We start from the raw sequence: 24,511 nt of genomic DNA on the forward strand, positions 1-24,511 counted from the left end.
CAGCATACTGGAGAAAGGACTTACTTTAGCTCACAGAAAAAGTTGCAGTCTATCATTGGGGGAACTCACAGTTGCAGGAAGTTGAAGCAGCTAGTCATATCACATTCACAGTCAAAGACCTTAAGGAACAAATGCACATATGTATCCTTGCTGCCTTGCTTATTATACACTGCTTAATTTCTCCATTTAAGGAGAACCTCAAAGGTGAAGATGTCCCATTTGACTGCAGTGTAGGGAACTCATTAGGGCATTTTATTTATTAACCATTGGGGTGGAAGGGTGTAGCTCATTGAGAGGCAATGCCACCCCTCAGAATACTGTTCTGTGTAGCATAAGAAAGCAGGCTAGACAAGGTGTGTGAGCAAGACAGTAAGCAGCAAAGCTGCAGTGTCTCCCTCCAGGTCCTGCCCCAGGGTTCATGTCTTGAGTTCCTTGCCAGACTTCCTTTCATGATGAAACAACTGTAAGCTGAAATGAGCCCGTTACTTATGGTCCTTATCACAGAAATAGGAACCTAACTAAAACAAGGACACCCTGTCTAGAGAATGGTGCCATCCACAGTGGGCACCACTCCAACTAACTTATTAAGACAATCCCCTGTAACATGTCCTGAGACTAATCCAGTATAATCAATTCTCCCTTGAGCCTCTCATTACAGGTAATTTGGCCTGTGTCAGGTTGACAGTAAAAGATAACCATAAAACACCATTACTTTTATAATTCATTCATTCATTCATTCTTCTAAGCCTATCTCTGGGATACATCTATCCTAAAATCTCCCCTCCTATGTATGTGTGTGTCCCTGGTCTTTGCTGATTTATATGCTTCCCCTATATCCCCATGATGCAGTAAGCTGGGATCACAAACACACTGGTCAATCTTCTAGAATGTGCTAAAGAACCTCTAATAATTACGCTGTGTGTCATGTGACATTGCATCACCACATCTAGCATATCGCTAAATGGCCCGCAGGGTTCAACATAAACATATATTTCATTAGAGTCTGTTTAGCAATCAAATATGAGGACACTGTCTTGGTGTGTGTGTGTGTGTGTGTGTGTGTGTGTGTATGCATCTGTGTGTTTGTGTATGATGTCAATAGTCAACATCAGTGGTTGTTTCTTATTAGTCACAACTTGGTGTTGTCCTTGCCTGTTTGGCTAGGATGCCTGGCCAGTAAGCCTTAAGGAGCTGTCTGTCAACACCTCATCATGAGGTTTACAAGTGCGCATGCACATCATGCCTGATTTGTCATGTTCTGGGAATCATACTCAGGTCCTCATACTTGCAAAGCAAGCATTTTAACAACTGAGATATCACCCTTCCAAAACGGACTTTTTTTTTTTTTTTTTACATTTATGTATGCCAAGCTTAGGAAAGTAATTGATAGAATATTGTATGCAGGTTCCATCCTTTTACACCTAAGAAGTGCAAATTTACAAATCTATTGACATACAAGTATGTTTTCTCCAAGGGATAGAGACATAGATAACACCATTACCCTGTGTCCTGATGTTACAGGCCAGGGCAGACACAGAGGTCCACACATGCTAGCTCAGGAACAGGAACAGGTAGAGGTCACAGGGGTCACATAATCTGGATCTTTAACTGAGCTGTACACTTGATAAATATTAATCTCACTAAGCCAACACTAACAAATGCAAGAATGTAAAGGTGATGGCTTAAGAGACACATTAACCATCTTAGGCATAAAAAAAAATTGTCTGATACTTCACACAAAAATCTCATAGGTCAGAGCAGTGTGTGTGCATTGAATTATGTCACCTAGCAATGCTTAAAACACTTCAGTGGCTCCTAACATCGTTCAAGATAGAGTACAAGCTTGTCACCTTAGCTGACTTCTGCCCCTGTGACTAATGCCCCATTCCAGGAATATGAAGCTACCGTTCGTCATGATCAAGTATGAGGGGCCCTTCACATAATTCATTACCAGTCAAGTCATGAAGCCTGAGAGAGCTGGAATTTTTTTATACTTTGGAGTGAATTCAAGGTTACACTTGTGTTCATGGAACTCTCTCATGTATTCATGTACACTTTCTGAAGCAGAGGTACATAAAAGTGCCATGGTATTTGCCCTAAACTGAACTTAACAAGCTTCATATATTCTTGCTAAAGCTTGGTATCTCCACTGGTAAAGTGCTTGCCTGGAAGATCATGATCTTCAGCATCTATGCAGTGACTTTGATGTGCGTCACACATGTGAATGTCAACTAGTATGGGTAGCCATCACAGAACACACCAAAATCATGGGAGGACAAACACATGAAATAAGTTGCTACTGTTGTTTTCTAATGACCATGAAAGGGAAATAACGCCCAGCCAGCATCTGAGCATTCACCTAACTTCGAAGAACACTGAACTAGTGAGATAGCTCATGAGAACATGGCAGGTAACCCTGATGACATGAGTTCTATTCCTGGTACCTGCATGGTGGAGGAAGAGAACAAGCTGCTATGGCTTCTCCTCTAACCTCCACATTAATTCATTTATTCTGTAGTACACACACAACCACACAAATGTAATCTTATAAACACATACATACACACACACACACAAAATAAAAATGTAAATATTTCATAAAAAACATGAATCCTAGAAATGAACTGGGTAAATGTTTGCAGTATGGCCAGAAATTAATATCTGTGTAACTTTGGGCTGTCAGTCCTTCTTTCCCAGAGGCCTAGGGCCATCTGATAAAGATTGTCTTACCTCTAGCAACATTTCTAATTTTTTTCTTAGTTAAAAGTAAAGATGCAAGACAATCATCTATTGAAATGAATCCTGAAACATAGGAAGGTATTTAGAAAAAAAATAAGTGCAAATAAATCCAAAGAAATTAAAAGCACTTATTATTTCTGAAAATGATATTTTTAGTAATTAAGTTGGAGAAAGTTGCATATGAAGACACACCAAAGTTGAAGGAGGAGGGTATCCATGAATATGAGGCAGATTCAGGCTACAGAGCAAAACCTTGTATCAAGCAAACAGATAGACAGACAACCATTGTATTGATACAGCCTAAATTCCCTTTTCCTTTTAGGAAACCCTCTTATTCCTCAATAAATGTTATCAGAAACCATTACGGTAGGTGCTAATCTTTCAGTACACAAATTTTTCTGTTTCTAAATGGCCCATTGGGGAGGGGAGGTAGCTTTGTATACAAAGTGTTTACTGTATATGCAAGGATATGATTTCAACTCCCCAGAATCCTGGTAAAAAGCCAGGGCCAGTGGCACATGCTTGTAATCTGAGCAAGGGGGGACTGAAGACGGGAAGAGCTATGGATCCAGACAAAACCAGCCAAACCTACTTAACATGTTCCATGCAAGTGTCTCCAAAGACAAGGCGGATGGTGACTGAACAATGACAGTCAAGGTTGTCCTTTGTCTTACACATACACACACATATACACACATTCACACTTACGCACACTCCAAAGTACACAATTAATGACCATTAGTTAAAGTTTCCATAGTGGCTAAAAGCTGAATTGAGGAAAACCAGTAGACTCTAAGGGAATATCTGCCTCGACAGCACCTGTAGAACTCAAACCAAAAACCAAACACATATAAACAAAAAAATTTCCACCCGGTGCATTAGATGTGACCTGTGTGTTTTCTGAATATTCTATATTAGCAATGGAAGAGACCAATAGGAGAATATGAGTGCCAAAAAAGAAAATGAAAAGGAAGTTGCTAGTAGGGCTTGGGAGAAGGCTATGAGCAGAGTGCTTGCCATGTGGGCAGAAGGACCTGAGCTTGAGTGCTAGAACCCATTTAAAAAGCTGTGTGTGACAGTATGTGCCCATACCGCTGACTGAACTAGAGTGTTCCAGATCCAATGAAAGACCCTTTCTCGATAAGTAGAGTTGAGAGTGACCGCTTAAGATATCCATCATGACCTCTGACCTCCTTTATGCACATTATTGCATATACAGGCACACCTATGAACAGGCACACATATAGCCAGAAGTTTGGAAGAATCTCTTCAGTGTTCACCAGATGATGCAGGGGAAATCAAGATCTCTATTAGGTGTTAGCTTCCTTAGTAGAATAATTTATGAATATATTTCATTGGAAGCTCAAAGATATTGTATGAAATTCCCAAATAATCAAGAAAAATATTATGTTTGGAAAATATTTCAAAAAGGAAATTCCCAATGTAGGCAAAGGTGAAAGTCTCAGTAGAGGCTCCGAGAAAGAGAATGAAGAGGATAAAGGGGGGAAAAGCCATTCTCTTTGAGTTAAGCAGACATGGAGTTTAGCCACATAATAGCAGGTAGCCACATGGTGGGAAGGGAGCTTCAGGAAAGAACGAAAAAGGCTTAGGATCAGGGAACAGTTTCCAGGGTCCAGCCAACACCCAATAGAGAAAGGTGGAAGAGAAGAAAATGGAAAAGTGTCTTAGTCAGAACACAATGCTGACCACAGATACAGACAACCCTCAAGGCAGCTTACAGGGACTGCAGTAGGGAGTAGGGATTCTAGGAACAAGGACATCGCCTAAATAAAGAATTCTTGTGTTTAAACCTGAGATTTTAGTCCCATGGCTAAGTAATAGCCAAGCCCAATATTAACTCTTATGAGAGGAGACAAAGGACTATCTTCAGCAAGAAAGAGATTCAATTCGTATGCACACAAAGATACTTTGGAGGCAGCAAAGGTTTGTCTTCATTAAAAACAGAACCAGCAAAGTGAGAAATGCTGTTGAAGGGTTACTATCAGGAATTCAGGCAAAGTATTGCACTCCCCAGTGACAAGGACAATAGTAGACACACCAGGGCTCTTCCTGATACATTTTACACATAGAAGTTGTGTAATGTGTCCAGACAGAGCAGAAGAATCCCATGTTTTCATATCTGAGAGAAATAGTCTGAGTACAGTTCTGGCAGATAATTTATTGCCTAAGGTACAATTTGAAACGTCCTTGTGATGTTCTCTCTCATTAGAGATAATGATAGTATTCAAATAGCGAAATTGTTTTATTTAGACCTCACCTTCTCAAGTACCAAGGTCAGAGCTATAGTTTTGCAGCTTTGAGACTTATATTCCTACTATAAAACTAGAGAAACAAACATGAAACTCAGTACCTGCGTGTGTGTGTGTGTGTGTGTGTGTGTGTGTACATTTATGTGTGCATACAATGGACAGATATTGGCATTAGGTGTCTTTTTCAATCATTCCCTTGCTGCCTACTCCCCTTTTAAATTTGAGGTGCATACCAGTGGAGTACATGTAATGTCAGTGGAAAACGTGCTGGGATTGGTTCTTTCCATCATCTTTGTGGGTTCCATGGATCAAACTCATACTGTCAGACATGTTGGCAAACACCTTAATCCTCTGGACTATCTTGTCAGCGTGTGAACCTTGGTCTTTGAGACTGAACCTGAAGCTCACCAATTTGGTTAAAGTGGCTTGCCAGTGAGTCCCAGAGATCACCTGTCTCTGCCTCCCAAGCACTGGCATTGCAAGTGCATGCCACTATACCTGACTCCTGGTTGTGGGTGCTGGGAATTAGACTTCAGTTCATGCATACATGGTAAGCTCTACCCAAGGAACTGTCTCTTTCGCTTCTCAGTACATGTTTTTAAGACCTTAAAAAGGGTTCAATTCTTCTTCACATGTCTATGATTGCTAGTATTATGCTCTATATAAATATACATATATGTCCATAGCAATAACTAATTTTTAAAAAGGCCATGAATTAAAAAGAAAGCAAAGAGGGTATATGGGGAGGTTTGGAGAGAGAAAGGAACAAGATAAATAATGTAATTATTATCTCAAAAATAAAATAAATAATTTAAAAATGTTTCAATCCTATGTCTCTTCTTCCTTGTGATGTCTGGTGGTAGTGTATTTACCACATGATTGCAATTAATTGCAGATATACAAACGCTTCCTGTAGACACAATAAAATCAAATTAAGTCTAGTAACCAAGTAAATGCTTGTGGAGCATTTTATTCATCAGCCATTTACTGAATTAAGGTCTCCAAACCCCCCAGTGCAGTAGATTTTTGAGAATTTGACTTGGGATTGTTTCAACAAAGATAGTATAAATAGTATTGAAACTAATGAGAATCACAAAAATCAGTTAAAAGACTGTAAGTTGATTACATTGTAGAAAACAGAGCTTTTGATGTTCCAGGGCACAGACCGAACTCAGAAGACATAACAAAAGGTCAGGTTGCAATATCAGAGCACAAAGAAGGAGCCAGAGGATCTTTGGGCTCCTGGGCTACAGTGCATTAGAGCCATGGTACTGATGGTATGCACTTAACAGTGGCTTATAAAGGCAGGATGATGCCAGGTGACTTCTGGTGAACTGGAAAAAGGACCGGTACTTTTTCCAGCTTCACCTCTACCCAAGCCTCATCTACACTTCATCGTCTCCTCTGTAACCAGCTATTAAAGGCAGTCTGTGGCAGCAGTCACTGTATACTATACACAGGAGGCATCATAGACTATACACACCAGTCACTATCTACTATACACAGAAGTCATTATATACTGTACACAGCAGTCAATATATACTACACATACCAGTCACTATATACAAGTGCAGAGCCTTATTTATGACAAGCAGGACATCCTGACATTCTGTAATACAATAAATCAGTCTATGAAATCACAGCAAGCAATATTAATAGTATGTTATAACTAAAAAGTAGATATGCAAACAGAGAATAAAACCTGTTTTTAGTAGCCCAGATCTAAATAAAGTCCATCCCAGTTGGGAACATGAAAGTAAAAGCACGTTCTGTTGATGATGGGCTCAGACAAGTATCAGTGAGCAGAGTTTCCATGACAGGGTTGTGACTACATCAATGAGCAGTCCCCAAGATTACCACAGTCCTGGAAAACCATGATCCCCAAGATGACCTGACATCAGACTAAAAATGCTGCTCTCAAAAGTGCCTTACAATGATTTAGGTGGGATTGGAGGGATCCTCAGCCACTGAGTGCATAAGATGCTCTTCAGAGGCCTTGGGTTCCATTCCCAGCACCTACAATACACCAATCACAAGTCCCTGGAACTATAGTTCCAGGGATTCAGACACCCTCTATGACCTGTGTGGATACATATATATGCATTGTACACATACAGACAACCAGGAACACACATATGCACATACAAATAAAAAATAAGTGAAAATTCTTTAAACTAAACTAAAATAACTCCAGTTTACCTTTCTACAACTTATAAAAGTATTATTTTAAAATTAACAAAAATATTATAGAACCATGGTAATAAGGGAGGGAAAGAACTCAGTAGAGGCTTGCTTGTCAAGATGGTGCCTTGAAAGCATGAGGACTCCCGTCTGATTCCCAGAAATTCACATTAGACAATAAACAAGCAAACAGAAAGGCTATGTTTGCAATCCTAGCAACAAGGAGGCAAGTCCCTGGAGCTATGTGGCCAACCAACTTGGTGAGTTCCAGAACAATGAGGGACCCTGACTCAAAATAAAATGTAAACACACTTTGAGGAGCAAAATCTGTTTATCCCCTTGCCTCTACATATATGCACATGTGCACCAGTACACAAAGGAACAGGCAAGCAAAATGTACACACCAATAAGACCCATGAAACAATTGCACAAAGAAGATTAATGCTTTTCTGTACCAGGTGCTGAAAATCTTGGTACCAATATCCTCTACTCCAAATAAATCCCAGATGCCATGTTTCTTTTTATTTTTTAATAAAATCTTTTTGTTTGGTTGGTTTTTTAGTTTTTAGTTTTTTCCTTTTGTCATCTTAACATTTATGTTTCCCCTGAGTTTACCTTATCAAAAACAGCCATAGGGACTTTGTCCATGAAGACCAGTGTCCAGCTAACCCAGTGAGAAGACCTGAGTCTGAGGATCATTTTTTCCCTTTCACGCATTTCTGTAGAGGACTTTTGGAGGCTGATAGCTCTGAGATTACATCGTCATATAGATGTGGCCTCCTCGGAGGCAGAAAAGGCCACTAAGAGAACCAAACTATGTCACTTTAAAACAAGCCCATTTGATATTTGTTTTTGCACTGAGGGTATTTAAGGAAAAACAAACAAACCAAACAAAATAAATAACAATAAAAAACTTATTCAAAGATTTAGGAGATAGCTCAGTCAGTAAAATATTTGCCTTGCAAGTTTGAGCAGCTGAGTCCAATCCCCCAAACAACAACAACAAAAAAGAAACAAAAACAAACAAACAAAAAACCAAAGGCAAACAAACAAACAAAAATATTAGCTGGTAATTGTGGTTTTTCATTTAGAATCTTGGAACTGGAGAGGTAGAAATAAAATTTCTGGGGCTCCCTGTCTAGCCAGCCTACCCAGACCCCTGGAAGATGTTACTTCAAGTCAAGGTGGACAACATTGGAAGAATAACATTCTAGATTATTCTTTAATATACACATATATGTGTACACACCTGAAAATCATATATAACTATTGTATACACACCATAATAAAAATAAAAGTCAATGAAAAATACACACCTAGTAAAGCTATCTCCTGTGATGATATATTATTATGATTTAGTAAAGATGGCCTGGAATATCAGAAAGCCAAGTCAGCCACACTAGTTAGCTGTAGGAGCTGGGCAGTGATGGTGCACACCTCTAATCCCAGGATTCAAGAGACAGGCAGATGGAACTCTCTGAGTTCAAGGCCACCATGGCCTACACAAGAGTAACAGAGCTCACACCTTTGATCTCAGCACCTGGGATGACAGTCTTTAATGCCAGGGAGGAGGGGACATGAGTGACATGACTGTATGGAGTAAGGAATATAAGGAGGAGGAGACAGGAATTCAGAGCTTTTGACTTTAAAGATTCATGGAAACAGGATTGCCATTTCAGCTGGCTTAGCTACTTTGCTCCTCTCAACTTCAACTTGAAGCTTGAAGCCCAATATCAGTCTCTGGGTCTTCTATTATTTGTGTTACAATCTCCCTCTGATGGGAGATGCCATTCTGAATATGTTTCTCATACTGGTTAATGAATAAAGCACTGTTGGCCAATAGGAAAGGAACATAGGAATGACTAGGAGACAAAGAGGAAGTAGTAAGGAGGAGGCAAGATGGAGAGTCTGGAGAAAGCAGAATGCTGGCCAGCTCCCCGGTAAGAGAAGACCACGTGAAAATACAGATCAGCAGAAATGGGTTAATACTTAAGACAGAGCTAGCCAATAAGAAACTAGTACCAGGCCAATAGCATTGTATCAAATACAGAGTCTCTGTGTGTTATTTGGGGCTGGTGCGGCAGCGGGACAAGACCAGGCAGCAGGAGGAAAAGCCTTACTCCTTAGATCCCTCCACTGAATGTCTGAGATCAGAGCACTCATCTGGAAAGCTGTTGTACACCACCCCCATCCCTACCTGAACAACATAACTCATTCTCCCAAGACATCTCCTATCAGCTCAGCCATGACTCCCAAGAAAGCCATTAAAAAGGAGAACCTTAAGACATTATTTTCTTCCCAAATATTTGCTTTCTTGTAAGTATACAGAAACAGACCCTTGCCACTTTTGCCTCTAAAATTGATTTTTGTCTTGTTGAAGATGCTGCATGAGCCAGAGCTCTGAGTCCCTGCTGCCCCACCTTGTGTTGCCGTTTTGCCTTGTGGTATGGAAAACCCTTTGCTTCACTTTGTTTGCTGATATCCATCGGTTCCAGGGCCCTTGCATTCTAGGTACCTAGGGATACTTGGAAAGCATGCTTCCTCTTCAATGTCAACTGGCAGGCAACTAAGAGGAGGAGGATGAGAGCACACAGGGGCAACTGTGGCTCCTTTTAAAAGAGAAACCAAAAACACAGGTGTGGTGATGCATGTTTGCAATCCCAGGGTGAGGAGGCAGAAAGAGGAACTTTCTGGGACTTTCTGGCCAGCAGCACAGTCAAGCGGTATACTCCAGATCCTAGCCAGAGACCTGGTCTTGAAAATCTACCTGGACAGCACGTAATAACACTAGAGTTTGACCTCTGACCTCCATTTTATTTCACATTTGCATGCTTACACACCTTCACATATGCTCATTCCTTGCATACAAACATACATCTTTATAAAAGAAGCATGGCTGCATACTCCAGTAGTCCTATCTACTCAGGAGGCTGAGGCAGGAATATTATTTGGGCCTAGGAGTTCCAAGCTTAGAAAACAGAAAGATCTTAATTCTTAAAATGAAATATACACATTTTAAGGGGATTGAGCATGATACAAGGATATTTTTAATACACTATAACTTGAGATTGACTCTTCTATAGCTAATCAAGGACTTTATATTTGCACATCTCTTAATGAACAAGTCAGACATCAAGGGAAATAATAAAAATACTCCTTTCTCTAACTTAATGCAAAATTATGGTAACAAGGAAGCCTTAAATGCAGCTACAATTTTCATCTAAATATTCACTTCAAAATTACACAAGGAGGGATAGAAATGTGACTCAGTTGGTAGAGTGCTTGACTGACATCTGCACAGCTGTGAATTTGGTTCCCCTCACTGCATAAACTAGGCATTATGTTACATACCTGCAACCTTAGTACTGGGACATACATGCAGAGGATCAGAACTTCAGCACCATCTTTAGCTACATAGTAAGTTTGAGGTCAGCCTGAGGACTTTCCTCAAAAAGTAAAATAAAATACCCAAATATTTTTTTATTAAGATCAGGCTACTTGTCATCAAACACTAAGAAGAAGCCTGTCCAGACTTAGGAGAGAACAGCAGCGAACAGTGCTATCCTTCATGGAGCAGCGGAAGATGTAAGGGAGTGGATACAATGGTCCCCTTGGGAGTTCCCCCTCACTGCTTTTATACAATGTCTACCATTAACTCCATAGTTTCTATTTTAGCCCAGACTCAGCCTAGGCATGTTACAAACAGGATCACCCACCCACACAGCTATAAGGAGTTTCAACATTGCAGAGAAATACAGGAAAGAACAGGGCCATGACTTTGCTGACACAAGTCAGCAGAAAGCTACAAAATGAGGGAGTGGGAAGATTTAGTCAGAAGAAAAATAGAGGAGAGCAAGAAAAGAAATACCATAATAGAGGGGCCCATTACAGAATTAAGGAGAAATATGGCACTAGGGAAATGCCCAAACATCTACAAGGATGAATGCAACTAACAATCTAAGCAATAGTGGAGAGGCTACCTTTAATGCCCTTCCACAATAATGAGATTGACAAATACTTTATACGCCATCAGAGAGCCCTCATTTAGTAGCTGATAGAAACAGAAGCAGACACCCACAGCCGAACTCCTGGAATCCAGTTACAGAGAGGTAGGAGTGATGAGCAAAGGAGTCAAGACCAGGCTGGAGAAACCCACATAATTAGCTAACCTGAACAAGGGGGAACTTGCGGACCAGCATAGGACCAACCCAGACCTCCCGAAAGTGGTTAGTCAGGAGAACCGGGAAGTCCATGGGGCCTTTGGTAGTGGATCACTATTTATCCCTAGTATACCAATGGGTTTTGGGAGCCCATTCCACCTAAAGGGATACTTTCTCAGCCTAGACACATGGGGGAGGGCCTAGGTCCTGCTCCAAATGATATGACAGACTTTGAAGACTCCCCATGGAAGGCCTCACCCTCCTTGGGGAGCAGAAAGGGGATGGGCTGGGGTTTGGTGGGGGTGACAGGGGAGGATGGGAGGGAGAGTGAGGGAACTGGGATTGCTATGTAAAAACAACTTTGTTTCAAAGTTATATAAACAAGGAAAAAAAATCTCCATTTCATACATTAGAAAGGCCAAAAAAATGGAGCTAGGGATATAGCTCAGGAGTAGGAGCCCCTTCCATACAAGTATGAAGACCAAAATTTGAATACCCGTCAGCCATGTAAACAGCTTAGCCTGCCTTTTTATTATCTAGTGACACATATACTGTGGTGAGAGGTGACAGAAGCATTTCCACAGCATTATGGGCAGCAGCCTAGCTCAGACTCAAGGATACAAGGTAAAGCATGATAGGACAGAACACTAACATCTTCCTCTGGCCACTGCTTGCGTCCATGTGTGTGCATCCTATACACTCAGCTGCACATATATCACATACACACACACACACACACACACACATTCACACACACACACACACACACTCTCTCTCTCTCTCTCTCTCACACACACACACACACACTTGTTAAAAGTCAAAAATTAAAAGCAATCCTGAAATTCAGAGAGATCGGGCACTGTTGTCTTCATTCACACCAGTGGCTGCTCCAGGTTTGGCCTGATCTTGGTTGCCTGGCCTCTGGGTCAGTTCACTAGCACTCAAAACCAGAATCATGTCTTTCCTATCATCTTGGAGGGAATCGCATTAAACTACTGCAGAACACTTGGATGATGGAGAAGAGTTCCATCACCACTTAATGACTTTCTCAACCTGCAGATAATTTCTAGGAGTGAAATGGCAGCACTTGCTCGGTGACCTCACGATCCTCATATTACAGCCACAATGAGGTGAGGAGGCTGAGCCAGGACCTATGCAACTTACATTGGATGTGACATACACAGAGAACACTGCAACCACAAGTCTTGAGGGTTCATTCTATTTCCTCCCAGCACAGCTTCTACCCAAGCCAGACAGTCTGAAGCAAACCCACATTGTGCTTGGCTACCCCATAGATGAAGTCTTGACTTATAGCCTTATGCTAATGACCTTAAGAATAGAGGTCATGAGATATAGAATAAAATAGAATATTAATTAAGATTTTGTAGCTCTTATTTTTACTTGTTAGTTTGTTTGAGTCTGGGTCTCACTATATAGCTCAATCTAGAATTAAAATCTCCCTAACTCAAACCCAAAACTGTAGGCTTATAATACCATGCTTGACTCAACTAAGGAGTTTTGAATTAAAACCCTGGAATTTCTAGCTATGAGTTCATATGTGCATGTATGTGTTTTCATAAGTGTGCATATGCAAAATTTTGCATTGTGTGAATATAGATTGGTTCAAACACACCGATATGTGTGCATATAGAACTGTGTATGAGCATATGGAAGCCAGGGTCAATTTTGGGTGTCATTTCTCAGATATCATCTATTGTGGATTTTGAGGTATCAATCTCACATTGTCTTGAGTTCACTAATTCAGCCTAAACTGGCTGGACAGTGAGCCCTAGTGATGTCCCAGTCAGCTTCCCAAGAACAAACATCCCAAGAGCACAGCAACAACTGACTTTTTACATAGGCTCTGGGGACCAAACAGGGCTCCTCATGCTGCAAAGCAAGCACTCTACCTAAAGAGCTATCTCACCAGCCCCATTATAGTTTTATAATCCTGATTTTTATATTATTGCAAGTTTCAATTGTATGCCGGGATGCTAAGGATTAATTCCAAACTTTTGTACTCACCCACATTCAGTACACAGGAAGTTCTCAATCACAGACAGCTCCTACCAGTTTTTATTCCTTGTCCATGTTTAAGTTTACTCGGCAACTGTTACTTGACAACATTCCAGTCTAGAGAATCCATAGCCACTATCCACCTATTGTATCAGAAATTAATGCACAGCAATTGTTCTGAGTGGGATTCACCCCCCCCAAATGGTAATTGTCCTTCCTATACCATATGCATGAATATCCTCCCACTAGAAACAATATTACAATATTACCCTCTAGTAACGAGAGAGAGAGAGAGAGAGAACACTTCCAATTCTCAAACAGATGGGTATTTAAACATGCGCAATGTGATATGCTTGTGGTGAGGAAATATAGAAATCTTAGTTTGCAACTGACAAAAAGAAGAGCTGGGTCTGAGGAAAGTGCTCATTAGAGGGGCTGGAGCTGAGATAGAAAAAAATGGACGTGTCCCAGGCAGACAAGTATTCTTGTTCCTTTTCTTTCACTTTGATAAAATACCCTAACAAAAAGCAACTTAGGGGAGAACAGAGTTTATTGGCACATAATTACGTCAGATTACATCAAATTACATCCATCAAGTTGCAGTCCATCATATCAGGGAAATCACAGTAGCAAGAGCTTGAAGCAGCTGGCCGCATCCACAGTGAAGAGGAGAGAGAAAGGATGCAAACATGCTACAGGCTTGCCTGCTTCTGCTCAACTCTACATCTCCATTTTCAAATGGTCCAGGACTCTTTGCCTAGGAAACGGGGCTACACAAACTGGATTATCTTCCTTATCGATTAACTTAGCCACTCCCACAGACATTCCCATAAGCAACCCCAAATACACATCTCCTCATTGAAGCTGTCTCCCCGAGTGTCACTGAGCTTTATCAAGTTGACAGTTGTGGTGGCTACACACCACACCGAGCAGGCACCAAGCAAAGCATACCCTGTGTCTGTTACTGAGAGCATCCCTTTATTCTGAGCAGAAATGGACAGGACACACTCTCCAGTCTAAGCATGACCTTTTCCAGTTTTCACCTGAGTTCCTGATATGCCCGCCCACACCCCCTGAGTGACAGACTAAAGGTTGTTGGGGACCTAGGGGGAAGAGGGTACCATGAAGTAATATGATAGAAGATGACAGAGTCTCTACAGACTACTTTGGAGCAGTAAGATCTCTGTGAGATGTGAGTATAATTTGTAGGTTTGAATTATTCTTTTTTTTTTATGATAATCACTTATGTATTTGTAAACTTCATTAATTTTTAACCATTTGGAACAACTGGGTCATACAGAAATTGGTAAAGAACTGTTGAGAGTCATGTTAAAGAAATGAAATTCATTTACAAAGACAGGATTGGAGGAAGAGACCGGTTTACATCTCCCATTATATAGTCTTCTTTTTTTTTATGCATATAGAGTATTTTTTATTTAATTTTATATAACAAAGTCCAATTAAATGAAAACAAACATTTATACACAATATTTGGGAAAGGTTTGAATTATTCTAAGACTGAAAACTTCTTAACCCTAGTCAGTTATCTTGGAAAGTAGTCTACCCAGGAAAGGATGGCATGGTGTTTTGATTTGTCATTCTTTTCCAAAACAAAAATAACACAAGGTAAAAGGAAACAAAGATATCTGTGTAGTATACTGCTGTTATCTCCTCAGCCCACTTTCCCCCAAAACACTGGCCTAAAACTTTAACTCAGTTGCTCAAAGAATAAACGGGAAACAGCTGGCTTCCAAACCTATCTATTTACGGATATTGCAAATGAGCTCATGTAATGCAAAAACTTTGCTCTAAGCCATCCAGCTGGTAGGGGCTGTATTTGAGAATCTGATACTGACTCTCTGACTGCAGACTCCATGTCCTGTCCTCTAAACACCAGAAATGAATACAAACACAAAAATACTAGTACCATGCTTGTAAGTTTCCAAACTGACCACAAAATGACAGACCACGAAATGACAGAGCAAACATGAGCAATTATAGGGAAGCTCTCAGAGGGCATCCTTTTTACACAGGATTTGTCTGTGTCATCATTGTTAATGAGTCTCGAGTCTTATACACCGGAGCAACACAGGTAGTACAAATGGGCATAGTTTGCATTTATATACCATAACAAATTTGTCTTGCAGTATGAATTGGCAAATGCTTAGTTTTTAATCTGCAAAGAAGACACTTTGCAAAGGAAAATGTACGACTTTCAGCTCTGCAGATCCCATGAGATTTGACACAAATGTTTAACAAATGTGTTCTGAGCAAACTTTTAGGGAGAATAGGAAGTTCTATTACCAGGTGTCTCAGTGGGTATTCCGTAGAGTATCCATGTCCAGACTATATGCTAAATTTAAAACATAGTGTATAACCCTTCCCCCCAAATCATGCTTGAAAACACCGTGTGTGTATTTGTGTTTGTAGGTGTTTGCACACGTGTGTGTTCTGGGTGTGTGTACAGCAGGTATGTGTGTATGCAGTTGTGTGCATATAGGTGTGTGAGTCTGCATGCAGGTGTGTGTGTGTGCAGGTGAGTTTGTATGCAGGCATGTGTGTACAGGGGTGTGAGTGTATATGCAGGTATGTGTGTGGAGCCTAAAGGTCAACCTAGGGTATCGTTTCTCAGGAGCTTCCATCCTTCTCGTCCTTTGATGTTTTGCTTTTTATTTAATTTTAACAAAAAAGGTCTGGTCTGGAAGTCTCCAGAGAGGCTAGATTAGTTGGCTAAGAGCAAGCCCCAGGTACCCACCTGTGCCCTTCTTCCCAGGAATAATATTACAAGCACATGCTACTAAGAACAACTTCTTCATGACAATTATGGGATCTGAACTCACGTCCTGGTGTTTACAAAGCAAGCATTTTATCTCCTCAGCCTATAGACTATTACCCCTTTCACTCATATAACACTAACACCTACAATAGTGCAGCTTCTGGGTAGGAGGCATACATCACTGTGGTGGAGGTGATTTTACCGTGAAGCGAGTGAACCTGAAACTTCAGGAGGGCCTCACTAAGTTGTGGCATAGCAATATGGTTCTGAGGTCATGTTCTTGTAAACTCTACATGTTGGTGTGTTGATGTATTTTATTTAATCAGACACATACACTGCTTGGAGATGTGCACGGATCTGTATTAACAGGATATAACATGATGGGAATGAGGGAAGTGGTAATAAGCCATTTTTAGGCATTTGTCTATGCATGGATAATGCCTCTTGAGACTCACAGTGGGGAAGAGATGACAAGAGAAGGCAAGGATAGGCCAGAAGCCAAAAACATACACTGTGCAAGAACAAAGAAAAGCCTGGGAACTTTCCTATTGGCTTTGGCATTTAAAGTATCCTTCAAAGGCTGGAGCAGGGAGATGCTTGGTCTGTTAAGGGCTTTCCCAGCAAACAGGAGGACCTAAATTAGAACCCCACATTCTGTGTGATGGTATGTGATTGCAATCCCAGTGCTAGGGAGAAAGACACATGCCAGGCAGACACAGTCTCTCTCTCTCTCTCTCTCTCTCTCTCTCTCTCTCTCTCTCTCTCTCTCTTTGTCTCTCTCTCTTTCTCTCTCTCATTCTGTAAATCTATTACTGTAGAGGACTCTGACTTATACACCTATTCTAGGCTAGAAGTATATAGGAAGAAAAGTGTTGGATAACACACCATACACAAATCAACAAAATTCAGCAAAAGTGGTTTATTTACATTGCAATTCTTTGAAGTAAGAAGCTAAAATATGACGTGTTAATACTATGGCTCTTTTCCAAGCCCTCTCTACTGTCACAATTTTCATGTGGGGCATCTTTGGAAAAAATATGGAAACGTTTTTGACAAGAACAGAACAGGGAGCCTACTGTTCCCAAAGTCACTTTAAATTGATGCTCACTGCTTTTTTATTTTTTGTAGGGATGGGCCCAATTTCTTCATTGAAACAAGCAGAAGGACTTATCTTTGGGCATAGGGTTTCGTTGATGCCCAATGATCTTCACCTTGCTTTTGGTTTTCTAGACTGTAGATTTTTTATTCCTTTTGTGTCAAAAATTGAACATATTTTCCTGTTAAGAAATAGTTCCAAAATACTGAGTAGTGCCTTAAATCTGCGAGAACTTTCATTTTGTGACATTCACAATTGCCTGCAGCCCAATCTTCCAAGACTCAGAATCTCATATAGATCAGGATGGCCTTGGGCTCACAATGTATACAGGGCTTACTTGGAACCTCCTATCTCCACTTCCTGAGCACTGGGATTAGGAATTTGACCACTGTGCAGTGAGCTACATCTAAAGCTCTTAGCTTCATTTTAATGGACATTTAAAGCACAAGGGAATTTTACCATCTGCTTTAATAATCAAGTTTTCCCTTTGTCCGTATTTGTAAAAATGCCCCAGCTTTAAAGAATTCCTCCTTCTTAAAATGGAGAGAGACATGTGTTCTGTGACATGACTGTTACCTTTAGAGAAGATGTCGTCAAGTTACTACACTGTTAGCATGAACACCATTAACAATTCTTCTCCAGTGTCTGGGATGTTACCCACACTCCTCCAGTATTTACACATTACACTATATTCTTGGATTTGTCTCAGCTCTGTACCTGTTGCAGTCTGGACTTGAGAGCGTCTTTCAACTGATCATTTCCTATGTGCATCTTCTTGTTCACTCTCAGTTTCCAAAAGAACCTCCCATCTAAAGTGACCCAATGTTCCAACTCTTAGGCATCCTTCCTCAGTCACTGCTTCGTGAACTCGGCCTGCCTCTACCAATGCTACACAGGGCTCTTAATGAGATTGTTTTATGTCGCCATCAGAGGAAATTGAAAATTAAAGAGCTTTGATTTCTTAGTTGGGGAATCACATAGGGGAATCTGTACTAGCTGTTTATTCTTTATCTTCTAATTAGAAGACTGGACGTTTTTTAAGCAGAAAGAGGAGATTTGAGATCTTACAGAGACATTATTTCAACTTCTGTTTTTTTTCCATTCTCCATTTTGCTTTTTTTCCCACCTCACCATGAATTCCATTTACAATTAAGAAACCTAAAATGATCGTTAGTAAGGATAAAGTACAAAGCCAACGTGGAACAGAGAATTCTGAATAAATGAGGACTTGAATGCCCCATATTGCTAGTGACTGACACCCTAGCTGCCACTGCCTCCCGAGGCATGTAATTCACTAAAGCCCCACAGTTAACCCAGCCTCGCTGGGGACTCTGCGGTCTCCTAGTGAGTCCTCATCCACAGTTCATTAATTTTTGTAAGGACAGAGCCTAACTGCCCTCTGGGCAACAGTGGGGTCCTGGGAGCATCTGCAGAATGCTATGATAAAGGAGAGCAACCAGACAAGTCTGCCTGCATCCTGACTTGCTTCCCATAGTGGCAATCATGGACTGAATCTGAATGTGAGCCCCCCAGTTAACTGTTTTCCTTTCCAAGAGTTGCTGTGGTGTCTCTTCAGGGCAATTGAAACCCTAACTCAGTGTTGAATGAAGTTCTAGCTTTGTGCTAGTTTTCTGTTACTCTAAGAAAAACACTGACATAGGTAATTTGTGAGAAGGAAAGTTTGGTACGGGCTAACATCTTTGGTCCATGAACTCTCCTAAGGAGCAGCTGGTGGACAAAGCCATTTATACGAATGCATCAGAGAACAAAAAGATGGCAGAGGTAGCCATCTACAATCTCTTAGGGGCCCCTAAATTCTATAGATCTGCTTTCTAACACTGCTACCCTGGGATCCAGCCTTTAAGACATGGGCCTCTGGAAGACAGTAAGGGTGCAAACTGGATCTGCTGTCATTAAATTCACGTGTTGAACCTAGCTTTTATGACATAAAGGAATCATAAAACTGTTGTATTGCTTAAGAAAGGCCCTATTTTTGACCAAGATAATATACAAACTCAAAAGCCAATTTCCCCAATGATAAAGTGTGTGTGTGAGTGTGTGTGTGTGTGTGTGAGTGTGTGTGTGTGTGTGTGTGTGTGTGTGTGTGTGTAAGCCACCACTACCTCAGGTCGCTTACTTTCTTGTCCATGGTCCAACTAGTATTCTGAGACAAGGTCTCTTAGTTTCCCTGGGATTCACTGTCTGAATTGGCATGTCTGGTCAATGAGCTCTAGGGATCTTCTTGTCTCCACCTCTCCAGTGCTAGGAGTCTAAGAACATGCTGCCAAGTCTGCCTTCATATAGGAGTTTAGAAGATCACTTGTCCTCCTGCTTGTACAGCAATCGCTTTAGGAACTCAGCCATCACTCCAGACCCCACTATATAAATTTTAAATTGAGGACAAGAGACAAAGAGCCACGCTTTACTTATATAAGATGTAGTATGCCTGCACCTTAATCAAATGCAATATGACATTAGCCCCAGTGTCACAATTGCAGGTCTGGACAAGCTTAAGTGACAGGGTTGGAAACAGGAGAGCCAAGGTGTGTTAAAATGCAGTATACCATATTTGGCAAAAGCGCAGTTGAATACAGATGAAGTGGAGAAGGATGGGACCAAGGTGATACATGACTGGGAGGATGATTTTCATGTGTCAGCTTGGCAAGAATACAGCACCAAGTTACCCAGTGAATCACTGATCTCACTGCTGCTGTAAAGGTGTTTTGTAGATGAGATTAAAATCCATGAGCAGCTGATTTTATTTAAGTTAAGCTATGCAGAAAGTCAAGGTGGGCTGTCTGTAACCATCGGGGAAGCCTGAAGGGAAGTAGAAAGAAATATTGCCTCGGAGCTGAGAGATGGCTCAGCCAATAAAATGCTTGCCTAGAAGCATGAAGTTTTATCTCCAGAACACACACTGAAAACTGTATGTAGTGGCATGGGTTTGTAATCCTAGTACTGAAGAGTCAGAGACAGCGTTCACTGATCAGCCAGTTCACTAGACCTATCAGTGAATTCTGCAAATGGAGAGACCCTATCTTAAAAAAAAATATGGAAAGTTCCTGAGAAACAATACACAAGGTTATCCATTGGCCTACTCTATACACACACACACACACGAGCACGCGCACACGCTCACACACACACATACACACAGACTGTCACACAATGCAAACACACACATGCATGGACACACACATACGTATGTGCACACAGGCACACACAGATCCACACATGTACACACATACACATACATCATGAACACTGACAAGTAATACACACATACATACACCATATACACACCTGCATATGCACTCATATGCATGCACACACAGACACATGAATGTGCACAGACATGTACGCAGGCACAGGCACACACATGCATGCACACACACTACAGAGGAATACCCACATGCACCCCCCACACATGTACACACATCTACATACATATGTATATGCACATTCACACATTAATTCACTCTTGCATGCACACAATCACACAAACTCAAATGGACACACACATACACAACATACACACATACTCACAATCACACTGCACTGGTGAAAAATAGCTTATACTCCTATCCTGGAGATCAAGCCACTTTTCCCAATTACAGGCCCTTTATATATTTGACTTGCCTAATCAGCTCCTGCAACAATATAACTAAATTTATTACACTAAATCTCTTTTTAACTTTTGCCTTTTTTTCTTTTTTATTAATTTATTTTTTACATTCCAATCCCAGCTCCCCTTCCCACCTCTGCTCCTGCTTTACCCATTCCCCCCACCCCCTATCTGATCCCAGGAGAGAGTAAGACCTCATCATAGGAAGGCTACTAAGTCTGTCCTATCATCTTGCTGAGGCAGGACCAAGGCGCCTCTCTACCCCCACACCGCTGTGTCTAGGCTTATCAAGGTATCTCTCCATAAAGAATGGGCTCCACTAAGTCAGCTTGTGCATTAGAGTTAGATCTTAGACCCACTGCCAGTGGCCTCATATGTTGTCCCAGTGACACCACTGTCACCTGTATTAAGAGAGTCTAGTTTGCTCTCATGCACATTCCCCATTTGTCAGACCTAAATCAGTGATCTCTCACTAGCTTGGGTCAGCTTATTATTCTGTGGGTTTCCTCATCATGGCCTTGACCTTTTTGTTCATATTATTGCTCCTCCCTCACTTCAATTGTACTCCAAGAATTTGGCCAATGTTTAGCTGTGGGTTTCTGCATCTGCTTCCATCTGTTTCTAGAAGAGTGTTCTATTTTCTCCGTGGCTGTGGATTATAGGCTGGGTATCTTTTGCTTCATGTGATATCCGTTTTATGTGCTATCCACTTACCACTTTTGAGTGAGTACATACTATATTTGTCTTTCTGGTTCTGGGTTACCTCACTCAGGTTGTATTTTTGTTTTGTTTTGTTTGTTTGTTTGTTTTGTTTTCCAAGTTCTATTTGCCTGCAAATTTTAGGCTGTCATTGTTTCTGACTGCTGAGTAGTACTCCATACCACATTTTTCTTTATCCATTCTTCAGTTGAGGGGCATCTGGGCTGTTTCCAATATCGAGCTATTACAAATAATGTTGTAGGAACATAGTTGAGTAAATGTCCTTGTTGTGTGAATGTGCCTTCTTTGGGTATATGTCCAGCAGTGGTATTGCAAGATCTTGAGGTAAGTTGATCCCTAATTTTCTGAGAAATTGCCATACTAATTTCCACTGTGGCTGTACAAGTTTGCACTCCCACCAGCAATGGAGGAATATTCCTCTTTCTCCACATCCTCTCAGGCAACCCTACCAAAAATAATTCACAGATTCAATGCTATCCCCATCAAAATCCCAGAACAATTCTTCACAGACCTTGAAAGAACAATACTCAACTTCATATGAAAAAACAAAAAAAAAACCCAGGATAGCCAAAACAATCCTGTACAATAAAGGTTCATCTATCTGGGGGCATCACCATCCCCTGACTTCAACCTTTACTCTAGAGCCAATGGCTTGGTATTGCCATAAAAACAGACAGTTGGGCCAATGGAATCAAATAAAAGACTTCGATATCAATCCACACACCTATGAACACCTAATTTGTGACAAAGAAGCTAAAGATATAAAATTGAAAAAAGAAAACATATTCAACAAATAGTGCTGGTATAACTAGCTGTCAACATGTAGAGGACAAATAGATCCATATCGATTGCCATGCACAAAACTCAGGTCAAAATGGATCAAAGACCTCAGCAGAAATCCAGCCACACTGAACCTCACAGAAGAGAAAGTAGGAAATATACTTGAACACATAGGTACAGAAACCACTTCCTAAATAAAACATAGTGGCATAAACACTGTGAGCAATAACTAATAAATAGGATCCCCTGAAACTGAGAAGCTTTTGTAAAGCAAAGCAAATGATCAAAAGACAAAATGGCTCCCTACAGAATGGGAAAAGATTTTCAGCAACTACATATTTGACAGAGGGCAGATCTTCAAAATATACAAAAATAAATAAATAAATAAAACCAAAAACTGGATGTCAAGCTACCACGTAACCCAACTAAAAAATGGGGCACAGATCTAGACAGCGAATTCACAAAAGAACAATCTCAAATGGCAGAAAGACATTTATGGCAGTGTTCAACATCCTTAGTCATCAGGGAAATGCAAATCAATACTACTCTGATCCTATATCGATCACAATGGATAAGGTCAAAAACATCCATGACGGCTTATACTACATCTCTTAATACATCTTCCTGTTAGCTGTTTCTCTGCCCCAAATCTGACTGATACCAATGTTCTGTATCAATTCTCATCGTCTCCAGATGAACTCCAGATGATTCAGGCCAGTCCACTCCTCACCCACCTACTCCATCCAAGTTCATGTCCTCTGGATTCTTGATCCTTCCTTGTGTTCTATGACTGCAGATCATGACTTCCTTTGTGTCTAGCTCTTTGTCTTGGTTGAATATCTATATGCAAGCACATATGTTCTATTGAGGTTGATTTGTTCATTTATAACCTTACATTCTTTTCGGTGTGTATTACAGCACTTCGCTCCGCAGTCCTTCTATTTTGAAACCTTTGACTTTAGAAACCAAATCTTGAATTGCTTGAATGTCATTCATAATGCTAAGTCTAATGTTGGGCCCAGCATAGACTCTTACTTGTATATGAGTGATATAAATCTATGTTGCACAGGTGAGTGAGTTTAAATGAGGAACGACTTATGGGAAATGGGTTGAATGAGGACAAATGGCAGTGGAATCCTAATGTAACTAACCATAGACAAGGTAAAGTGGAGGATCAACTATGATGCCTGATTTGGAAGTCAGACACTGTGATTATCAAATGATAATAATAAAAAAGACACTATGGTGACTACTGAAAATAACAGAAATTCCTAATTCTGATCAATATTTCTTAAACACTTTCTAAGTCCAACAAGTTTGGGAACTGTCCATCCCAACAGCACAAACCTGCCAGAGACAGATGTGTGAGGATTGTGGGAAATAGTAAGTGCCAGAGAGATGGCTCAGGGAATAAGAGTGTGTAGTCTTCTTACACAGGGCTGAAGTTTGGTTCCCATCACCCACCTTGGTTTGCTCACAAGTGCCTGTAACTCCAGCTCCCAGAATTCTCACACATCCTTATGGCCTCTGCAGGCACCTTCACTTATATGTATGGACATGTACATAGACAGGATTTAAGCGTTAAGGAAGTCACCAGCTAATGTTGGCAAATGACTGTCTTCTCCTTTTGATGACTCCTAACAACTCTATGAGGAGGCCTTCACTGGTGGGTTCTCTGTAACAGAATTGTTGGAGACCCAACTATAGCTAGGGAAAGCAATGGATACATAGAGTCTACCTCCCAGGTGGATTCTCCTCCACAGCTCAGAGGAAAAACATAGAAGTTGCAGCTGGTACAAGGCAGGTGGCTTTGAGAATCCAGCTTGAGAAAATATACAAATAAACACAAAATCAGATGTTCCTTTAGACACAGAAGTCAGGGTTTTATACTAATCCACAGCCATGCAGAGTGGATCCAAGCAGGGGCCGCCATAATAGGGCCTATATAGTCTCTGGAGTGGAGATATGTCTCTACTTACTTAGCCTGTACCAGGTTCTGCTTCAAACCCCAGGGTCACAGAAGAGAAAAGCAAATTAAAACAAAAACCAAATGGAAATGCTGGAACAAGGGCTCAGCATTTAAGAGCACTTGTGGCTCTTGCAGAAGACCCTAGTTCCCACTCTAGGCACTGGCAACCACAGTAACTC

The 24,511-nt window shown here is 40.9% G+C and overlaps 1 protein-coding gene across 1 annotated transcript in view; it reads right to left on the reverse strand.

The window, feature by feature from the left end:
• LOC127236382 (contactin-associated protein like 5-1-like) overlaps positions 1–24,511 on the reverse strand; it is a 116,292-nt gene that overhangs the window by 38,470 nt on the left and 53,311 nt on the right. The window lies entirely within an intron of this gene.

Source organism: Phodopus roborovskii, unplaced genomic scaffold, assembly GCF_943737965.1.
Source record: "Phodopus roborovskii unplaced genomic scaffold, PHOROB, whole genome shotgun sequence".
Lineage (NCBI taxonomy): Eukaryota > Metazoa > Chordata > Mammalia > Rodentia > Cricetidae > Phodopus > Phodopus roborovskii.